The sequence below is a fragment of the Cetorhinus maximus genome, chromosome 23 (assembly GCF_964194155.1).
Source record: "Cetorhinus maximus chromosome 23, sCetMax3.hap1.1, whole genome shotgun sequence".
NCBI classification, from domain to species: Eukaryota; Metazoa; Chordata; class Chondrichthyes; order Lamniformes; family Cetorhinidae; genus Cetorhinus; species Cetorhinus maximus.
The window spans coordinates 4,850,955-4,874,582 of NC_135901.1; the positions used below are offsets into that span (position 1 = coordinate 4,850,955).

Consider the following 23,628-nt stretch of genomic DNA (forward strand, 5'->3'; position numbering starts at 1 on the left):
TCGGGATGGTGAGTGACAATGATGGGCACTTCCAGGTGGTGGTATTCCCATGTGTCTGCTGCCGTTGTCCTTCTAGGTGGTGGTGGTTGTGGGTTTGGAAGGTGCTTTGAAGGGGATTTGGTGAATTCCTGCAGTGTCTTGTACATGGTACACACTGCTGCTACTGTCAGTGGCGGAGGGAGTGAATGTTTGTGGATGGGGTGTCAATCAAGCGGGGCTGCTTTGTCCTGGATGGTGTCGAGCTTCTTGAGTGTTGTGGGAGCTGCACTCATCCAGACAAGTGGAGTATTCCATCGCACTCCAGACTTGTGGTTTGCAGATGGTGGACAGGCTTTGGAGTCAGGAGATGAGTTACTTGTCACATCGTTCCTGGCCTCTGACCTCTCGTAGCCACTATTTATATGGCTAGTTCAGTTTCTATTCCCATCTAATCCTTCTGCCAATGACATTAAATTTGTCTCCTGGTTGTTGAAGGACATCAACATTCCCCTTGGTGAGGTCAATCTGTGGGCAACAGGCAGGTAGCAAATGATCCAATCAGAGGGGTGTCGTCACTTGGTGTACCTTTCTCTTTGAAGGCCAAGTGACAGGTTCTGTCTCAGGCACTGCACCATGAAGCTGCCAAGTGACATTGGGGATTGTTGCCACTGGCCATTTGTGGCATAACACGCCAACCTAAAAGAATTGACTCCCAGATGCAATTGTCGATGGTTAGGGCCTTCGTGTCATGGCTACAATCATCCTTGAGCCATTGCTTTGGTTGCCCACTAGTAATTTAGCTCCATGTACCTTGCTACATGGAAGGTCCTTGGGAGTGTGACCATCTTCCATTGTTATAACCACAGCCAGTGTTAATTGCTGTGCAAACCAAATCTCAGGGAAACTTGTCTTATGGACTATACCCTTTTCTGTATTCTGAAAACAAGGCGATGTACCGATCTTAGTAAGAAGTCCAGTAATGCTTTTCCTTAAAATCGCAAAAGTTTTATTAGCAACAATAAAAGGAAACGTAAACATACAAGATTAGTTACACCATTGATAGTTTTTTTTTTTAAACATGCCCCAAAAAAAGGAAAATTCTACTTGGTCAAACCTCCAAGTGAACACCTCCCAGGAAACAGTCCCTTTATAGATGGTTAACTATAAAATCCAGTAATATTACACAAGGCGAAGTGTTGTAGCTTTAATAAAAGCATAGCACATGACCTCTACCCTCTTCGACTCTACGTTGGAATCCACTTCAGAATAAAACTGCTTGTTGCAGCCCAGGACTTTTCTGTTGACTGAATGGCATCCTCTCCGGGCCCAGGGCTCCAGCTATCTCTAATCCTAAACTCTTTCCCCTTCCATCCCAGTTACATTGTTCTCACACCTCTTTGAAACTCAAATCCTTCCACATATAAAATCTTTTTCTGTTTCTGTCTTGTCTTTGCTTTTTGGGTCAATAAAATATAGTAACCCCACTACTCTACCTATGGAACTCCTGCGAAAGGTAAAGATGTTTTTTTGCACATCTGACTCCCCTTTGATATTCAAACAAACTCTCAACTTCTCTAAAAACGCAAATTTTAGATCTAGCCTAGTTACTTGTACCTCAAGCTAAACACCCCTATCCTTTACATCTTTCAAAACCTCAAGACAACCTGGCTCCTATTAATCTCCTGCATGCACCTGTGCGAGTGTGCACCCACTGCCTCTGTTTGAGTACCAACACACTTAGGCAGTCCCCTCAAATACAGAGCTCCTGAGAGAAATGGGTACTTCATATCCACTCTGCATCATGGCCCTCTTCATTACAGATAAAATGCATAATATTGTACACAACTTACGTTCTACTCCTTGGTCTCCTCTGTTCCAAAGAAAGCGAAATAGGGAACATTTCCTTTAGTGGAAGGGCCAGATTTAAGGTGAGATCGCAGCCAATAAATTGGGTTCCGTTTTAGATAGGAAGCCTGCGAGTTTGAAGTGGGCCTGGAGGATTCTGACGACTAAACCTCAAATGTTTGCATATTGGCGAACAAATAATATTATTACCAAGTTGGTGAGTCCCTCTGGCTATCGTCTATGCTAGCAGAATGATTTAATATGCTACACCATCAGCACATTTGGCATCTTGACTTCCCAATGTATGGTGTGTTTGGGGGGAAAATAATCTTAAAATGAGTCTCAAATATCCAACCATCTCTATGCAGAATCCCTCAAAAGCATAATTATGTGTAATCATTCCTGCAGTTTATTTTTTAAACTAAAAAGGCCATCCAACACCAGGCGCAAATCACTCCAAACCCACTCTCTTACGCAGCACAGGTCTTCCATATGCCTGATACCAGACTCCAGAAGCAACTGCTGTACTCAGAACTCAATGGAGGCAGGAGACGCTTCAGTGACACTTATTTCCCCCCCTTTCCCACCCCCCAAGTAACACCGACTCATGGGAGTCCCTGGCTTGTGACCGACCAAAATGGATGGAGGAGGTTCTTTTGTGAAGGTTAAGCCCAGGTGTCTGAGAGAGCGTGCAAACCCGCGGATGAGCCATCTGCCCCACCCTTCAATCTCCAGCTGCCGCTGCATGTGGCACAGTCTGCAGATCGTACGCTGGGCTTCTCAGCCATCTTAGAACCCATCAGACTGGAGTGGAAGCAAGTCATCCTCGAACCTGAAGGGCTGCCCAAGTAGGAGATGTTCAATCACTACACAAATAATCATCTCCTTTCAAAATATTAAACGTGAATTTTATCCAAATAAACATTTTAAAGTTTTCCCCTCTAGAATTTCATTTAAATAGTTTTGAAAAGGAATACACGCATTGAAGAGGGTTGAACCAGAACATTCAGTGACTCGTCTGTCTCAGTGCCATTATATTCCAGCTGCCAAGGACCCTTAAAATATATTTAGTCAGTGAAAATACAGCTGTAAGTAAATGGATATTGAGTCTTAAACCCAAAGTGCTGGAAGAGGTTGAGACCTTTTGAATGGAAACTCCGATGGGGAATTCGGGAGAAACTTCATTTCCCAGCGAGTGGTGAGAATGTGGAAATCGCTACCACAAGGAGAGGTTGAGGGGGATAGCATAGATATGTTTAAAGGGAAGTTGGAGAGACATTAGAGAGAAAAGAACAGAAGGATGTGGTAAGGGGGTGGGAGGAGGCTCATGTGGAGCAGAAATACTGGCATGCAGCAGATGGGCCGAATGTTCTGTTTCTGTGCTGCTGTCGTGTAGAAAAGTCGTCCCTTTCAAATAAAAACCCTATGGATAAATTTAATCATGTGAAATGTGTAATTTTTTTAAAGCCTCAATTTGTATGCTAGAAGTTTTAATGATTTGAAAAAGCAAATGGAAATTTGTGTAGAAAGTTTTTGGATATATGTAGGAAAAGAGACTTTAACATTTTGTTCAATAGTAGGGTATAAGGCCACAGATGATAGTCAATGAGCCATTACCGCTTAGGAGGGAGGCCATTTGGCCCATCGAGTCCATGCTGGTCCTCTGCAGAGCAATCCAGTCAGTCCCATTCCCTCCACTCTATCCCCGTACCCCTGCAAGTTTATTTCCATCAGGTTTCCACCCAATTTCCTTTTGAAATCATTCATCGTCTCTGCTTCCACCACCCTCGTGGGCAGCGAGTTCATTACCACTCGCTGTGTAAAAAAGTTCTACCTCACATCTCCCCCACATCCCCTGTGCGAAACCTCAAATCTGTGTCTCCTGTACCTCGCTCATGGGAACAGCTTTACTTTGTCTACTTTATCTAAACCTGCCCTATTCTTATTCACCTCTAACAGTGGAGATGTTAACATTTTTTCCTCATAGGAAATATTGACATGATTGGAACATTAGAACATAAGAAATAGGAACAGGAGTGGACCATTCAGCCCCTCGAGCCTGCTCCGCCATTCAATAAGATCATGACTGATCCTCTTGTGTTTCGATTTCCACATCCCCATCTAACCCTGGCAACCTTTGATTCCCTTGCCTCACAAGAATCTGTCCACCTCCGCCTTAAAAATATTCAATTACTCCAGCTCCACCATCTTCTGAGGCAGAGAATTCGAAAGTCGCACAACCCTCTGAGAGAAAAAAAATTCTCCTCATCTCTGTCCTAAAAGGGCGACCTCTAATTTTAAAACAGTGCCCCCTAGTTCTGGACTCACCCATAAGAGGAAACATCCTTTCGACATCCACCTTGTCAAGGCCGTTCGGGATCTTGTATACACTTCAATCAAATCACCCTGGTTTTTGAATACAAAGCCTTACTGTATACCCAGCATGGCTTGTTGGCTAGCAGCCTGGCCGCAGGGTCAGAGGTTGTGGATTCAAGGCCCAGTCCAGTGACTCGAGCCCACAAGCTAGGCTGACACTCCTGATGCAGTGCTGAGGGAATGCTGCACTGCCATATGAGGCTTTCAACCGAGGGCCCCCCATCTGCCCTCTCGGGTGGATGTAAAGGATTGCAAGGGTACTATTCCGAAGAAGAGCAGGGGAATTATCCCTACTGTGCCATGAGCATTTATCCCTTGGCCAATGACACTGAAAAAAGCAGTAATCACATTGGTAATCCGACAATGCGACAGTGCTCACACTTCAAAAGTACTTCATTGACTTGTAAAGTGCTGTGGGATGTCATGAAAGGTGCTTTATAAAGGCAACATATCTACCGAATTGTTTAGAATAGATAAGAGTTGTGTATTGCTGAGGAGACATGCTGTGAAGATTTTCATCTTGCACTTAGCAGATTGGTCAAGGTGTTACTTTGGACAATGCACCAAGGGAACTGTTTCCCCCCAGGCTTTTGTTTAATTCAAAAAAAGGCACAATGCCTGGACATTTTCCTTTTGCCTGCAGAGGACAGGTTCCTGTTTCTGAACATATGTCGCTTCTGCTAAATCTTCTTGATTGGAACTCGTGTCCCCTGAGTGTTAGCCTGGACCGCTGGATTACTAGCCCAGTTACAGTACCACTACACCGTCATCTCCCCCGAAACTCTTTGGGCTACATTTAAGTTTTTAGTGGGTGGTTGCACCTCAAGAAAGTTTAGTGACTCTTGATGGCCTGTGTTGACAACTCTTGTTTGGACATGGAGGCAATTATTTGGCCTTGATCAACCATCCTGGCGTTGACCGTTGATTAACTTGCCTTCGATATTTCCCCCAATTTTTCAGCAATAAGATGAGGTTATGTTCTTTTTTAGCCAGCTTAATGCCTTTTAAGGAAATATGTCCTCTTTTTCAATCCTCTTAATGCTTCTTAGGAAGATATTTTCCCTTTTTCCATATCTTAATGCCTTTTAAAGAAGATATTTTCCTTTATAATTTTCAATTATCTTAATGCCTTTTGAGAAATGCTCTCTTTTTCAGTTATCTTAATGCCTTATAATATGCCGCCTCCATGCATTTGAGGGGATATTTGATCATCTTAAAGCCTTTTAAGAAGCTTTTCAAAATTCTCCAGATTTTGGGAAGGTTCCATTAGATAGGCATATAGCAAATGTGATTCCTTTATTCAAGAAGGGAGGGAGACAGGAAGCAGGAAACTACAGGCTCGTTAGCTTAACATCTGTCATAGGGAAAATGTTAGAAGCTATTATTAAGGATGTTATAGCAAGGCATTTAGAAAAACTCAAAGCAATCAGGCAGAGTCAACATGGTGTTTTGAAAGGGGAATCATGTTTAACCAATTTATTGGCCTTCTTTGAAGGAGCCACATGTGCTATGGATAAACGGGAACCGGTAGATGTACTGTACTTAGATTTTCAGATGGCATTTGATAAAGTGCCACACAAACGCTATTGTGGAAAATAAAAGCTCGTGGGTGTAGGGATGTATTGACATGGATAGAAGATTGGCTGGCTAACAGGAAACAGAGGGTAGCCATAAATGGATTTTCTCTGGTTGGCAGGATGTGACGAGTGGTGTGCCGCAGGGATCAATGCTGGGACCTCAACTTTTTACAAATTATGTAAATGACTTGGATGAAGGGGCAGATAGTTTGGTGGCTACATTTGCTGCCGACACAAAGATAGGTAGGAAAGTAAGCTGTGAAGAGGACATAAAGAGGGAGACATAGATAGGTTAAGTGAGTGGACAAAGACCAGGCAAATGGAGTACAATGTGGGCAAATGTGAAATTGTCCACTTTGGCAGGAAGAATAAAAAAGAAGCATATTATGTAAATAATGAGAGATTGCAGAGATTTAAGATTCTGGATGATCTGGGTGTCCTAGTGCATGAATCACAAAAGGTTAGTATGCAGATACAACAAGTAATTAGGAAAGCTAATAGAATGTAATAGTTTATGCGAGGTGAATTGAATAGAAAAGTAGGGAAGTTATGCTTCAGTTGTACAAGGCACTGGTGAGACCACACCTGGAGAACTGTGTACAGTATTGGTCACCTTATTTAAGGAAGGTTGTAAGTGCGTTGGAAGCAGTTCAGCGAAGGTTTACGAGACTAATACCAGGAATGGGTGGGTGTCTTATGAGGAAACATTGGACAGGTTAGGTTTGTATCCGCTGGAGTTTAGAAGAGTAAGAGGTGACTTGATCGAAACATTTATGATCCTGAGGGGTCAGTGGATGTGGAGAGGATGTTTTCTCTTGTGGGAGAATCTAGAACTAGGGGTCACTATTTAAACATAAGGGGTCACTCATTTAAGACAGAGATGAGGAGAAATTTTTTCTCTCGGAGGGTGGTGGGTCATGAAACTCTCTTATTTGAAAGGCGGTGGAAGCAAGGTCTTTTAATATTTGTAAGGCAGAGCTACATAGATTCTTGATTGACAAGGGGGGTGACAGGTTATCAGGGGTAGGAGGAAGTTACAATCAGATCAGCCATGATTTTATTAAATGGCGGAGCAGACTTGAAGGGTCTTGTGACCTACTCCTTCTCCTAGTTCATATGTTTGTATATGTCCTCATTTTGGTTATCTTAATGCATTTAAGAAGATATGTTCTTTTTTCAGTCATCTTAATGTCTTCTGGGAAGATATGTTCTGTATCTTAATGCATTTTAGAACATTTGTCCTCCTTTCCAGTCATTTGGGAAGATGTGTTCTATTTATCAATAATCTTAATGACTTTTGAGAAAATATGTCCTTTTTAGTCATCTCATGGCCTTTTAAGAAGATGTGCTCTCCTTTTGCGAATGCCTTTTAAGATGTTCTGTTTTTCAGTCATCTTAATGTCTTCATCTTCATGTATTTTGAGAAGATAGGTCACCATATCCTTTAGCATGTTAATGCCTTTTTGCGACGCATTTTTTGGGAAAGGGGCTTGTAATGGCGGGAGGGGCCGAATAACCACCCCAACCACGTGGTCCTCATTTTGAATTCCGACCGTTGGCGGGAAAGCTCGAGCCGCCCGCCGCCCGCGCGGGGTCTGGAGGTGGTGGGGAGCTGATTGGACGGCGGGCCGCCGCCGCGCGATGGGCGAAGCAGAAACGCCCGCCGTGATTGGTGGCGGGGGCGTGGCGATGGCTGTCCCCGCCCCCTCCCTGCGGCCGCCCCGGTATTTAAGCCGTTAGATGGAGGGGGAAGCGACGCCATTTGAGGATGTGAGGTGGAGGGGCTGGTCATGGAATAAAGTAGAAATAAAACATTATAAGAGGGAACACAGTTTTTGAAGTAAGGTTACTCTAATCAGGAGAGGCTCCCCTTTGTTTTAAAAAGTGAAATAAAAGGCAGCCAGGACCTCATTGGGATGCCAGTTTAGGCAGGGTCAAAGGTCACCCAAACATTGGCCAACTAATGTGGCTCTGGCTGCATGTCAGAACTGTTGGACTTAAATGAAAAGTTTCCCTCTTAAGAGGAAAGATAGGCTTTAAGAGATAGGAGAGGTTGCGACGTGGTCGTAGAGTAAGTCAGTGAAGCGTATCAGGTTGGAGGTAGGCAAGTGACCAGTGGCAGGCCGAAGAGTTGAAATAATGCAGTAAAGGGTCTCAGAGCACCAAAGGTCCAGGTAAGACGAAATGGCAGGAGTTACATGCACACACACACACACACACACCATCATCATCATCACCATCATCATTGCATGTGGGGCAAAAGGGAGAACGGCGCCAATTTCACTTGGGATTCGCCGAGTGCCCCTCACTCAAAGGGAGCCAGGGCGACGCCCTGGAGTGAATTGCTTTGGCGTTGCACCCTTCAGCCACCTTGCGGAGCCCTGGTCAACGTTGACGCGTGGGAGGATTTGGGTGCCCCACACCCGAAACGCGGCAAGCTGCCCCGCTGGCGGCAGCAAGCAATAAAGGGCGGCGAATGGCATGTCAGCTCTCCCCTTGCGAGGGAGGTGCTGCTTTAAGAGTAAGGAAGTTTTGCCCCCATTATACAAGGCCTCGGCGAGACCACGCCTGGAGCACATGTGCACAAGTTTCAGCCTCCTTAGCTAAGGAGACTTGCCTTTGGTGGGGATGCAGTGAGGGTTCACGAGGCTGATCCCTGGGATGCTGGCATGGGGGTGAAGCGCAGAATGGCCTCCTTACTCATTCCGTGAATCCCTACGAGAGGGCCGTCCTACGAGGTGAGATTGAAGTAGGGGAGCCTGTTACTGTTGGAGTTTGGAAGAACGAGAGGTGATCTGATTGAAACTTTGAACATTCTTCGAGGGTTTGACGGAGTTGGTGCCGACAGACTGTTTCCCTCCTGCGGCTGTAAAGTCTAGAATGGGGGCGGCGGGGGCGTCACAGTCTCAGGGTGAGGGGTCGTCGATTTTGGACTGAGATGAGGGGAAATTCCTTCACTCGGAGGGTTGTGAATCTTTGGAATTCTAACACCCCCCTCCCCACTGAGAGCTGTGGATGCTCCGTCGCTAAGTCTATACAAGTCTGAGACTGAAAGGATTTTGGGCGCGAAGGGATAGGGCAGGATGGTGGAGTCGAGGCAGAAGATCAGCCGCCATCCTAGTGAATGGGGGAGGGGGGGCAGGCCCGAGGAGCTGAATGGCCTCTTCCTGTGCTCCTTGAGAAAGTGGTGGCGAGTTGCTGCCTTGAGTATAACTGAGAGGCTTGCTAGGCCATTTCAGAGGGCAGTTAGGAGTCAATCATATTGTTGGGGCCTGGAGTCACACGTGGGCCAGACCAGGTAAGGTTGGCAGATTTCCTTCCCTAAAGGACATTAGTGACCCAGATGGGATGAGTCTGAAGGAGTTCTTCCAAATGACCCTTGTGATACCAGTTGTTGAACATTCAACATTTTGACCGATTTCCTGATGGCTGAGACAGTAATCTAGAGGTTATTACTTTTGTTTTTGCTTTTTTAATTTAGGTCCTAGCTGCTCATGATCCCTGAGCAGAACCTCTTACACGATAATACCTATGTAGCTGGTACCTACATGAACCACGATAACTGGGCCCTCTCCCTCCCTCTCCACATTACTCTCCAGCCCGAGGAGATGTCCTTAAATCCATTACTGAGCAGGCTGCACAGCATTCGGGACTCACACCCTTGGCTACTGTCCCCGACTGTTCCTACACTCTGCTCTCTCCGCCACCCACCACCCCCAGCTTGAATGGTCCCCTGTAACTCGGTACCATGGTCACTTTGCTCATACATCAAGCTGCTGTCCTCATGGCTCCAAGAACTTTGAATTTACTGGACAAGTGCAAAGTGCTACCTTCTTGATACCCATACCTGTATCACCAATAGTCACACCCTCCCATCCCTGACCACAGACTAAATCAGATATTATGTAACTTAAGGAGAGTGGCTGCTTGCTGAATCAAATTGTCCAGGCAACTTTCTCCCTATTGTCCAAAGTTCAGGCTCCAGCTCAACAACTCTGAGCTGAAGTTCCTCGAGCTGCACTTACTGCAAATGTTGTTGTTGTGGATCACATTTGTGCCTACCAACTTCCAAATGCTACGGCTGCAACACATCATATCAAGTCAATTCTGACCTGGAAGTTGCTCAATATCAGAGTATTTCCATCATTTTCTATTTTTTCAGCATCCACAGTATTTTTGCTTTTCTTTGACCAGGGGAATGTGAGAATATGGAATTCGTTATATTAAGAGTTTGCGAAGCATGTCAGAGCTGGGAACTTATGGGTACAACCACACCACAAATACACCGTCCACCAGCTGTATTTAGACAGGGATTCACTTGGTCATCCCGTTTACTGACACAAGAACACAGTCACGTCAGAGGGAGACTATTCAGATACTTTATATGTGCGGAGGGATCTATTCAGTATTTCCACTAGTTAACACTTCAGCTTTAAAAGTTTAAAGCAATTGATATACAATCAATTGGTGATGAGGAGCTGTTTAAATGTTCTGTTTACGAGAAAAGACACACTCGTTCACACCGCCTGCTAAGAATCCAGTGAGTTCACATTTGACATTGAGGGTTTTTTCCTGCTGTTAATCAAGTCCAGGATAGAACTATGGATACTGTGTCAACTGACTTAACCATTTTATATCCAGGGTTCAAATCGTAATCAGAGCACAAAAGATGATGTTGTATTCGATGAAACAGGTTGTCAATGGCGGTGGGACTTACCCAGCATTCACCAAGAGGCAGAATGTGCCCTATCTGCACAACAGGCGATTGTTGCGCAGGCGCAGTGTCGCTCTGACTGGAGCATGCGCAGTGCAGGTGCTCGGACTGGCTGGTGTCGGAGCCGCAGGGAGACGGAAACTGACTGGAGGCGGCGGGTGAATGAGACCGAATGGAGCCGGCGGGTCGGGGGAGAGACTTCAGAAACACCCGGTGTAGGCCGCAATATTGGATCACAGCCTCCATGTCCCGTGTTTGCAGCTCCGGGGCTTCTTCCCGGTGACAGAGCCGGGTTCGGGGGAAGAGGCTCCGGAGCGGGAAATTCAAAAATTACGGGGAGACCGCGGGCCTCCCGGGGGCTCAGAAACTGGGGGGACGGACACAGGGTCCGGCTAAGACCCACCCGGGAGGGTTCCCCCTCCTGTGTCCCGCCCGGCGGCAGCTGGGTTCCCGCCTGAGACCCTGAATCAGAGACACAGGAGCTGGAGAACTGAACCAAGGCAGAGAAGAGGGAGGGAGAAAACTAGGAGAAACTGTTTTCAGATGCAGGAGTTTGTAACCAGAGGACACAGATTTATGATTTTGACAACAGAACCAGAGGGGGTGATGAGGAGAATATTTTTACGCAGTGATTTGATGTGATCTGGAATGCACACACTGACGGGGTTGGAAGCAGATAAAATAGCAACTTTCAAAGGGAATTGGATCAATAAATGAAGAGGGGAAAATTGGCAGAGTTATGGTGAATGGAACTAATTGGACGGTTCACTGATCTTTGTGACATTCTGAATTTTCCTCTCCTGAGGTTTTAACATTTGATCTTTTCAATCATAATGTGTCTCAAACAGAAGATTTAAAATGTTGGTTTCTACGAGCTGTCAGATCTGTTTCCTGTGTGTCTGTGTAACTTGGGAACTGCAGGCAAGGGTGAGAAGGAACCGATTCTTTTCAGTTCCTCAGATGCACCATTATCACCTCAGATAACAGAAATCTCTGGAGTTCCCCATGTCGTCATTGCCCTCCCCTTGGGTACAACAGCTCTCAGTCAAGTGGAGTCAGTCACACGTGTCTCTGTCATGACATTTCCACTCCTATTTTATCACACACCTCCCGGTGACATTCACCATAACACAGAAACCCAAATATCATTGCTTCCTTACACCTTGTCCCCCTATTACAATCGGATCTTTATTCTGCCTCTTTCCTCCCTTAATGTAAGGTTCCCTGCAGTTAAAGTGGCCTCTGTTATTAACAACTGGAGTCAGCCTGTGTGATTATTTTTACACCAGACTCCAGTCAGCCCCACGTGCTGCAGTCGTAACTCCCTTCACAAACCCAAAGAGGAAGAGATTTTTTTTAAGGAGTGGATGGGCACGTTAAACCTGCAAACATGTCCCAGGAATGCTTTGCTGGATGGAGCAACTGCCAGAGTTGTCCCGTCTGTCATTCCCTTCACTCCTTCTGAGTCTAAGAAAATATTCGGCAAAAGAACAGAGACTCCCATTTATAATGAGACCAGGAGCATCGGCTCAGATGATGTGGTTGGGTCTCTGGAGAGAGCTTGAACCCACATCCTTCTGACTCGGGGTGAGAGTGCCACTAATTAGTCAATATTGATATCAGTTCCCATTCCACTAGACCATGTCTGTGTTTTTACATTAAACCCATCCCATTCCCATTGCAGTGATCCTTGGCTCTGTTATTAGACATTAGGCAACACATTGACATCATATTATACCAATAAACCATGACTCACTTACATTGCTAGATGAGACCCAAACTTTGGTTTTGGTGCACTAGATACTGACTGCATTATCATCACATTGGATCCAATGATGTGTTAACTAACACACTGCAGCCTAACTCTTATTATTGGAACAAATACTGTATTTGTTACACTCAAGGTGAGCCAAACCTATGCTGTTCTTCCTTTGGGCCCATCTGCACTCTTACTGTATCAGACCCTGTGTTTGTAATTGTTACACTTATACTATGCCACTGTTATTATTAGAAAATAGCCTGTCTTTTATTCCAGTTCTGGTGTCTGTGTTTATTATTATCACTGGAAACATTTTTCCTGCTAGTCTTCAACTGGAACCTGTTTCTGCTATTTGATTGTCATATTTCCATGTTTTTAACTTTATTATTTAGTCTCTATGTGAATTTCCTCATGTAAGTCACACTGCAATTCAGCCTTTGGTCTGAAAACTTGCTTCTTGAATAAAATACCGTTATTATAGCTCACAGTGTAGGATCATAAGCTCATAATTACCACTTGGCAGGGTACAGGTGGGTAAACAGTAACTGGGATTGAACCTCACCATCACACAGCACCTTCATGAAAGAAAGGGAGAAAAATCAGTGTTGCATCCCTGTTGATGTTGATGGGCCATATTCTACCACCTGAAGCATTCTGGGTAGCATCATCTGCCATTGTCTTCAGATGGTACAGGGACTAAAGGAAGGTGTTCAGCTCATCGTGTTTGTACCAGCGCTTTAGTGTAGCTATCGAATTAGTCCCACTCCCCTGCTCTTTACTCCTAGACTTGGATATTTCTTCCTTCAACTATTTATTCAATTCTCCCAAAAATGTTGCTCTTGAATCTGCTTCAAGCACCCTTTCAGGCAGTGATTTCCAGATCACAGCAACACACTGCTTAAAAAAAAGTTCTGAAATCTGTGTCCTCAGATTAGCAATTTTTCTGCGACTGGACACCCTTATTCTTTCAGTTTGTCAAAACTGTTCATGATTTTGAAAACCGCTTTGCATCTTTTTTGAGAAGGTGGTGGTGAGCCATCTTTTTGGCCTGCTGCAGTCCATGGTGTAAGTTCTGGGTATTTTAAGAGTCAACCATATTGCTGTGGGTCTGGAGTCATATGCAGGCCAGACCAGGTGAAGATGGCATATTTCTTTCTCTTAAGGGTATTAGTGAATCAGATGGGTTTTTATGACAAGCAACAATGGCTTCAGGGTCATCATGAGACCTGGTGGGAATCGAAACCCAGCCTCCAGAGCATTAACCCTGGTCTCTGGGTTACTAGTCCAGTGACAATACCATCATGCCGCTACCACCATCCTGCTTAACCCTTTGCTCCAAGGAAAACAATCCCAGTTTCTCCATATAGCTGAAGCCTCTTACCCTTGGTACCATTCTAGCAAATCTCTTCTGCACCCTCTCTAAGGCTTTCACATCCTGTTTAAAGTGTGATGTCCATAACTGAATACAGCACTCCAACTGAGGCATAACCGTTGGTTTACAAAATCAGTATTAACTCATTGAACGTAAGCACACTCAAAATAAATTGTTTAAAATCTGCACTAAGAGATCGCATGGAGGTGTTCATAGGAGGCTTTTAACTGCTGCTACAATTGTATAACTGACATTCAATCCCCAGATAAAGAAGGGTACGATAACATCGTGGTTATCCATCAGCAATCCCTTCTGTCAAGGGTGATTCTTCCTTGTGGGTGACTGGGTGCAAGTGATACGTCAGTGTTAGTTGTGTATTCACAGGTGACTAATGTGTCCTATCTTAGCCTTGCAGGCTCTCCTTACAGTGAGGACATGGGGTTTGTTGGCCAGTAGAGTTGGTGATGGATTGTTGATTCGAGCAGCTGCTCCCTCTGTTCCTCTCTCTCAGTGGCTGCTCTTGTTGATGGAAAAGTTTATGGATGATGATTCACCGTTTTGGAGGCGATTGGGAATCTGCTTCCCAAGTGTTTCTGTTAATAGAGCAGAATGTCAGGTAGGCCTTGAGATTGTCTTTGAAAAGTTTCCTTTGGCCCCATGTGAAGAGCCTCCCTGGTGTAGCTCCGAGTACAGCACCTGTTTGTCAATCTGAATTCAGGCATTCTGACGACATGTCCAGGCATAGTGGTTACATTACTGGATTAGCAATCTAGAGGGAATAATAATCTGGAGATGTGAGTTCAAAACTCATCACAACAGTTAGAGATTTTAAATTCAGTTAATTCAATAAATCTGGAATAAAAATCTACTATAAAAGCTGTTATCAGTGATCATGAAATGAATGGATTGTTATAAAAGTCCAACTGGTTCCCTGACATTCTTTAGGATGCCATCCCAACCTCATCTGGTCTACTGGTGACTGCAGACCAACAGCAATGTGATGTGTTTGACCCTTTGAAATGGTGCATAAGCCACTTGGTCATATCAAAGCCGCTCGAAGAAAGTAAAATTCAACTGGATTGCAGCGGTTTGGGAAGGCAGGTCACCATCACATTCTCAAGGGTAATTACGGATGGCAATAAATGCCCGCATTTCCAGTGACACCCACATCCTGTGATGAATGAAAAAAAGGAGCTGCAGCCTGTTTCCAGATTACTGTGTTATTGGTATGTGACAGCATAACTAAAAATACACAACCAGGAATATCCACGAGACAACAATCCTGACAGTTACTCACTGAAAGGATTCACTCAGTCACCCCATCTGCTGAGTTCACATTTGACTGGAGGGATTGGATTCCACGTCATTGCTGCTGTTTTGCTAAAACTTTGGGGGATTTGCAATTCACCATCAATTCCCTTTTTAGTGGATAATGGATGTTCTGTGCACTTGGGCTTCTGTATAATTTGGTTCCTAATTTAAAAGCAAAATACTGCGGATACTGGAAATCTGAAACAAAAGCAAAAATTGCTGGAAAAACTCAGCAGGTCTGACAGCATCTGTGGAGAGGAAGGCAGAGTTAACGTTACTACGGACTCGAAACATTAACTCTGTCTTCCTCTCCACAGGTACTGTCAGACCTGCTGAGTTTTTCCAGCAATTTTTGTTTTTGTGTTGGTTCCTAATTTTATTGACTGCCCGACACTCGCCCCAATCCCCACATCTTTGCAAAAAAAAAACACTGACCACTACCAATTAGGCCATTCTATGGCAAGGAATCTACCCAGCATCCCCCGCGGTGCTGAATGTCCTCTTTCCCCGCCAGAGGAGAGCAATGCGCAGGTGCATTATCGCCCAGTGTTTGGAGCATGCGCCATAATGGTGATGTAGCGTCTTCTGTCTGTCTTATCTTCAAACTGGCAAGGAAATGAAAACACGGAGGAAGGGTTGGAGCCGCCGGGAGGACGGGGAGGGTTTCTAAACACTTTGTAAAGGCTCCAAACCTCGAATAAGACCCTGAGATACCCTTGTTTGCAGCCCGGTTTTTTTTCCGAAGAAGCGCGTTGACGGCCGCCATTTTGGCTCAGCGGGGTGCAGAGCGCATGCGCGGATGTCTTTTTTTTTGTAAAAATATACTTTATTCGTAAAATATCGTCAACCACATTCCAAACCATTTCAAACACACCATTACAAAGGTACAATCAGGTTCAACTTTTACAACATGTATCACCAGGTGCATCAGTACAAACAATATTACAATCATTTGCAGACATTCATTTTGAGCTGTACATCCCGAGGGGATTTAAGCAGTTCCCAGTCCCTCGGTGCACTGTGGCAGAAAGGTCTTAGACAGCGACCCTTCCCCATTGCGCCTTTGCGGCAGCTGCCCCAAGCTTTAGTGCGTCCCTCAGCACGTAGTCCTGGACTTTGGAATGTGCCAGTCTGCAACACTCGGTCGGGGACAACTCTTTGCGCTGGAAGACCAACAAGTTTCGGGCAGACCAAAGAGCGTCTTTCACCGAGTTGATGATCCTCCAGCTGCAGTTGATGTTTGTCTCGGTGTGTGTCCCTGGGAACAGCCCGTAGAGCACAGAGTCCTGTGTCACAGAACTGCTCGGGATGAACCTCGACAGAAACCACTGCATCTCTCTCCAGACCTTCTTTGCAAAGGCACATTCTACAAGGAGGTGAACAACGGTCTCTTCCCTACCACAGCCACCTCGAGGGCAACGTGCCGAGAGGGTGAGACTCCTGGCGTGTAGGAAGGATCTGACGGGGAGGGCCTTTCTCACCACCAGCCAAGCTACGTCTCGGTGCTTGTTGGAAAGTTCTGGCGATGAGGCATTCTGCCAAATGACTTTGACAGTCTGCTCGGGGTACCATCCCACAGGATCCACCCTCTCCTTTTCCCTCAGGGCCTCTAAGACGTTACGTGCCGACCACTGCCTGATGGACTTGTGGTCGAAGGTGTTTCACTGCATAAATTTTTCCACGAGGGACAGGTGGTACAACACGGTCCAACTACTTGGAGCGTTCCGCAGCAGCATGGCCAGACCCATCCTTCGCAACACCGGGGACAGGTAGAACGTAGTGACACTTGGTATTTGCGTACTGAGCGTCTACGCACCGCTTGATGCAGCCACACACAAAGGTGGCCATCGGTATGAGGGCGATGTTGGGCACGTTTTTTCCAACGCGTTCACATCCTTCCTGTGGTGCCCAGAACTGTACACAGTACTTCAGCTGAGATCTAAATAATGTCATATATAAGCTCAGCATAACCTACTTGCTCTTGTAGTCTATGCCCCTATTGATAAAGCCCAGGATACTGTATGCTTTATTAACTGCTCTCTCCACCTGTCCTGCCACCTTTAATGATTTATGCACATATACACCCAAGTCCCTCTGCTCCAGCACCCCCTGAACAATTGTATCTTTATTTCATATTGTCTCTCCATGTTCTTCCTACCAAAATGCCACATCCAGTCGTGAATGATGGTGGACAATTAAACAACTCACTGGAGGAGGAGGTTCCACAAATATCTCCATCCTCAATGATGGAGGAGCCAAGAACATTAGTACAATAGATTAGGCTGAAGCATTTGCTACAATCTTCAGCCAGAAGTGCCGAGTGGATGATCGATCTCGGCTTCCTCCGGAGGTCCCAAGTATTACAAATGCCAGCCTTCAGCCAATTCAATTCATTCCATATGATGTCAAGGCACGAGATACTACAAAGGCTATAGGCCCTCTCAACATTCCGGCAATAGTACTGAAGACTTGTGCTCCAGAACTTGCCGCGCCTCTTACCAAGCTGCTCCAGTACAGCTGCAACACTGGCATCTACCCGGCTATGTGGAAAATTGCTCCAGTATGTCCTGTGCACAAAAAGCAGGACAAGTCCAACCTGGACAATTACTGCCCCATCAGCCTCCTCTCGATCTTCAGTAAAGTAATGGGGAGGGGTCATCGACATTGCTATCAAGCGGTACTTGCTTGGCAATAACCTACTCATTGACGTCCAGTTTGGGTTCCACCAGGGTCACTCAGCTCCTGACCTCATTACAGCCTTAGTTCAAACATGGACAAGAGAGCTGAACTCCCATGGTGAGGTGAGAGTGATTGCCCTTGACATCAAGGCCGCATTTGACCGAGTGTAGCATCAAGGAGCCCTAGCAAAACTGAAGTCAATGGGAATCATAAGGAAAACTCTCCGCTGGTTGGAGTCATAGCTAGCACAAAGGAAGATGGTTTTGGTTGTTGGAGGTCAGTTGTCTCAGCTCCAGGACATCACTGCAGGAGTTCCTTAAGGTAGTGTCCTCAGCCCAACAATCTTCAGCTGCTTCATCAATGGACCTTCCTTCCATCATAAGGTCAGAAGTAGGGATGTTCGCTGATGTTTGCACATTGTTCCGCGATTCTTCGGATACTCAAGCAGTCCATGTCCAAATGCAACAAGGCCTGGATAATATCCAGGCTTAGGCTGACAAGTGGCAAGTAACATTCACGTCACACAAGTGCCAGGTAGTGACCATCTCCAACAAGAGACAATCCAACCATTTCCCCTTGATGTTCAACGGCATTACCATCATTGCATCCCCCACTATCAACATTCTGTAAGTTATCATTGACCAGAAACTTAACTGGACTAGCCATATAAATGCTGTGGCTATAATAGCAGGACAGAGGCTAGGAATCATGCGAGGAGTAACTCACCTCCTGACTCCCCAAAGCCTGTCCACCATCTAAAAGGTACAAGTCAGGAGTGTGATGGAATACTCCCCACTTGCGTAGATGAGTGCAGCTCCCACAACACTCAAGAAGCTTGACACTGTCCAGGACAAAGCAGCCTGCTTGATTGGCATCACATCCACAAACATTCACTCCCTCCACCACCAACACACAGTTGCAGCAGTGTGTACCATCTACAAGATGCACTGCAGGAATTCACCAAGGGTCCTTCGGCAGCACCTTACAAACCCACGACCACTACCATCTAGAAGGACAAGTGCAGCAGATAAATGGGAATGGCAACAGTTGAAAGTTCCCCTCCAAGTCACTCACCATCCTGACTTGGAAATATATCACCGTTCCTTCACTTTCGCTGGTTCAAGATCCTGGAACTCCTTTCCTAACAGCACAGTGGATGTACCTACTTCACATGAAGTATAGCGGTTCAAGAAGGCAGCTCACTACCACCTTCTGAAGAGCAACTAGGGATGGGCAATAAATGATGGCCCAGCCAGCGAAGCCCACATCCCATGAATGAATAAAAACAAAAATCACCTCACACTTCTCCACAACGAACATCATCTGCCAGATAGATGTGCCTTGACAGATAGTGTCCACTCCACAAACTTGCCTCCGTCCTTTTGAAGTTCAACATTGTGCTTCTCAAAGTTTACAATTCTTCCAAGTTTCCTATCATCCCTCAACTTCGAGATTATCCGAACTCTTTGGCTGCAATTCCAATCGAATGAAAACGATATTTCGAGTCTGCGCGGGTGAAACAAGTACCTAATTTTAATCCCATTTTCCAGCAGGAGGCCCATGGCCTTGTATGCTATGGCATTGCAAGTGCACATCCAAATTAAATGTTATGAGGATATCTGCCTCTACCACCCTTTCAGGCAGTGAATTCCAGACTCCCACTACCCTTTGGGTGAAAAAATACTTCCTCAAATCCCCTCTAATCCTCCTTCCCCTTACTTTAAATCTATGCCCCCTGGTTATTGATCCCTCCATCAAGGGGAAAAGTCCCTTCCTGTCTACCCTATCTATGCCCCACATAATTTTATACACCTCAATCATATCCCCCCTCAATCTCCTCTGCTCCAGGGAAAATAACCCCAGTCTATCCAATCTGTCCTCATAACTAAAACTCTGCAGCCCAGGCAACATCCTGGTAAATCTCCTCTGCACTCTGTCTAGTGCAATCACATCCTTCCTATAATTCAGATTCCAGAACTAAAGGCAATACTCTAACTGTGGCCTAACCAGCGTTTTATACCGTTCCAACATAACCTCCCTATTCTTATATTCTATGCCTCGGCTAATAAAGGCAAGTATCCCATATGCCTTATCTACCTGTTCAGCTACCTTAAGGGACCAGTGGACGTGCACACCAAGGTCCCCCTGATCCTCGGTACTTCCCAGGGTGCTCCCATTCATCGTGTATTCCCGTGCCTTGTTTGTCCTGCCCAAGTGCATCACCTCAAACTTATCTGGATTAATTTCCATTTGCCACTGACCAGCCCGACTATATCCTCCTACAATCTAAGGCTATCCTCCTCACTATTTACCACCCCATCAATTTTCGTGTCATCCATGAACTTACTGATCAATCCTCCTACATTCAAGTCTAAATCGTTTATATATACAGCAAACAGCAAGAGACCCAATACTGATCCCTGTGGAACCCCGCTGGACACAGGCATTCAGTTACAAAAACACCCCTCGACCATCACCGTCTGCTTCCTGCCACTCAACCAATTCTGGATCCAATTTGCCAAATTGCCTTGGATCCCATGGGCTCTTACCTTCATTATCAGTCTCCCATGTGGGACTTTATCAAAAGCCTTGCTGAAGTCCAAATAGACTACGTCAAATGCATTGCCCTCATCTGCACACCTGGCCACCTCTTCAAAAGATTCAATCAAATTGGTCAGACATGACCTCCCCTTAACAAAACCAAGCTGACTGTTCTTGTTTAATCCCTGCCTCTCCAAGTGTAGATTAATTCCATCCCCCAGAATTGCTTCCAATAGTTTCCCCACCACTGAGGTTAGACTGACTGGCCTGTAGTTCCCTGGTTTATCCCTTCCTGCATTCTTGAATGACGGGACCACATTGGCTGTCCTCCAGTCCTCTGGCACCTCTCCTGTGGCCAGACTTGCCTCACTGATTGACAGGAATGGATTTTGGAAACTCCTTTTACAGGGGGTTAGAAAAGGAGGATTTACAGAAGGGAAACTAAAATGTTTTCCTGATGGGATCTTCTACAGGAATTGTGTTGGTGAGCGGTCAGAAAAGGGCAAATGAAATTAAATCCAGAAAAGTGCGAGGTAATGCATTTGGGGAAAGCAAACAAAGCAAGGGAATACTCAATAAACAGGAGGATATTGAGAGGGCTGAAGGAAGTGAGAGACCTTGGACTGCATGTCCACTGGTCCCTGAAGGTGGCAGGACAGATTTACAAAAATGTTGCCAGGGCCGGACAATTGCAGCTATGAAGAAAGATTGGATCGGCTAGGGTCGTTTTCCTTAGAACAGAGGAGGCTGAGGGGTGACCTAATTGAGGTGTACAAAATTATGAGGGGCCCAGATAGCGTAGACAGTAAAGACTTGTTTTCCCTAGCTGAGAGGTCAATTACCAGGGTTCATAGATTTAAGGTGATTTGATAGGAAGATTAGAGGGGACATAAGGAAAAATCTCTTCACCCAGAGGGTGGTGGGTGTTTGGAATTCACTGCCTGGTTTGACGGTGGAGGCAGAAACCCTCAACTCATTTAAAAGGTACCTGGGTCTGCAACCGAAGTGCTGTAACCTGCAAGGCTACGGACCATGTGCAGGAAGGTGGGGTTAGAATGGGTGGCTAGTTTTTTATTTTTTTATTTTTCGGCCTGAATGGCCTCTTTCTGTGCCATAACTGTTCTGTAGTTCAATGAAATGTTTCTGAACTGCCTCACTATCCCGTTAATATAAATAGACTGTAGGTTGCAGTGAGTGTCAGACTATATTGTGTCTCCTCATTCTTCCCCCTTCTCCCACTCCGATTTCCAGGCTGGAGGCTCCGGCGGCTCGATGTGTAGCTTTGGTGGGAATGTGGGACAGTTGTTGGGCCCAGAGATCCTGGAGTGTTGTAGGGCTGGAGGAGATTATAGAGATTGGGAGAGGGGAGGCCATGGAGAGATTTGAAAACAAGGATCAGCATTTTAAAATTGAGGTGCTGCTGAACCGGGAGCCAATGTGGGTCAGCAAGCATGGGATGGTAGGCGAATGGGACTTGGTGTGAGTGAGGACATAGACAGCAGAGTTTTGGAGGATCTCACGTTTACTGAAGGTAGAATATGGGAGGCCGGTCACGATTGTGTTAGAATAATCAAGTTTAAAGTTAACAGTTTGATGGATGTAAGCTTCCGAAGCAGATGAGCTGAGGCAGGGGCAAAGTCAGGCGATGTTACTGAGGTGGAAATGGGCAGTCTTAGTAATAGTGCAGATTTGTGGTCAGAAGCTCACCTTCTGGTCAAATATGACATTGAGGTTGCAAACAACGTGCTTTAACTTCACACAGTTTGTGTACCATCTACAAGATGCACTGCAGCAACTCACCAAGGCTCCTTCGACGCACCTTCCAAAGCTGAGACCTCTGCCATCTAGAAGGACAAGGGCTGCAGATAGATAGTAACACCACCACCTGGAAGATCCCCCCCAAGCCATACACCATCCTGACTTGGAAATATATCGTCGTTCCTTCACTGTCGCTGGGTCAAAATCCTGGAACTCGACCTCCCTAACAGCACTGTGTGCGTACCGACACCACATAGACTGCAGCGGTTCAAGAAGGCTAAAAGGTTAGTTAAGGAAAAAGTGGGACCTATCAGAGATGAAGATGGAAACTTGTGTGTAGATGCAGAGGCTGTGGGAAGGGTTTTGAATGAATATTTTGTCTCCATGTTTACAAAGGAAAGGGAGGATGGAAATATAGTAGTCCAGGAGGAACACTGCGAGATATTGGACTGGATAATCATAAAGAGAGAGGAAGTACTCGAAGGGTTGAAACCCTTGAAAGTTGATAAGTCACCAGGGCCAGATGGATTGTTTCCAAGGCTGCTGAAGGAAGTCAGGGAGGAGATAGCAGATGCTCTGAGGATGATTTTCCAATCTTCACTAGATACAGGGGAGGTACCGGAGGACTGGAGAAATGCAAACATAGTTCCATTGTTTAAAAAGGGATCAAAGGAAATGCCAAACAATTATAGGCCAGTTCGTCTTACATCGGTGGTGAGCAAATTAGCAGAATCAATCCTGAGAGGTAGGATTAACTGTCATGTGGAAAGGCATGGGCTAGTCAGGGATGGTCAGCATGGATTTGTTAAAGAAAGGTCTTGCCTCACAAATTTGATTGAATTCTTTGAAGAAGTGACAAGAAGGGTTGATGAAGGTAGTGCAGTGGATGTTGTGTACATGGATTTTAGCAAGGCATTTGACAAGGTCCCACATGGCAGATTGGTCAGGAAAGTAAAAGCCCATGGGATTCAGGGTAATGTTGCAAACTGGATAAAAGGTTGGCTTTGTAACAGGAAACAAAGGGTAATGTTCGATGGATGCCCTTACGAATGGAAAGTTGTCTCAAGTGGTGTTCCACAGGGCTCAGTGTTGGGACCCTTGCTGTTTGTGTTATATATTAACGATTTGGACGTGAACATAGCGGGGACGATTGGGAAATTTGCAGATGACACAAAGATTGGCGGAGTAGTGGATAGTTAGAGGATAGCCATAATCTCTAAAACAATATAGATGGGTTGGTGGAGTGGGCGGTAAAGTGGCAGATGGATTTTAACATAGATAAGTGTGAGGTCATACATTTAGGGAGGTCAAACAGTTACAAGGATTACACAATAAATGGGAATATACTGAGAGGGGTAGATGAAGTGAGAGATCTTGGCGTGCAAGTACACAGGTCCCTGAAGGCAGCAGTTCAAGTAGACAAGGTTGTAAAGAAGGCATATGGAATGCTCTCCTTCATTGGCAGAGGTATAGAATATAAAAGTAAGGATATAATGTTGGAATTGTATAAAACACTGGAGAGGCCACAACTGGAGTGTTGTGTGCAGTTCTGGTCACCACATTATAGCTCTGGAGAGAGTGCAGAGGAGGTTTACAAGAATGTTGCCAGGGTTAGAAAAGTGTAACTATGAGGAGAGATTGGATAGGTTGGGGTTATTTTCCTTAGAACAAAGAAGGCTGAGAGGTGACTTGATTGAGGTGTACAAAATTATGAGGG

The 23,628-nt window shown here is 45.5% G+C and overlaps 1 protein-coding gene across 1 annotated transcript in view; it reads right to left on the reverse strand.

The window, feature by feature from the left end:
* Positions 1 to 23,628, reverse strand: part of LOC144698165 (uncharacterized) — a 224,551-nt gene that overhangs the window by 37,647 nt on the left and 163,276 nt on the right. The window lies entirely within an intron of this gene.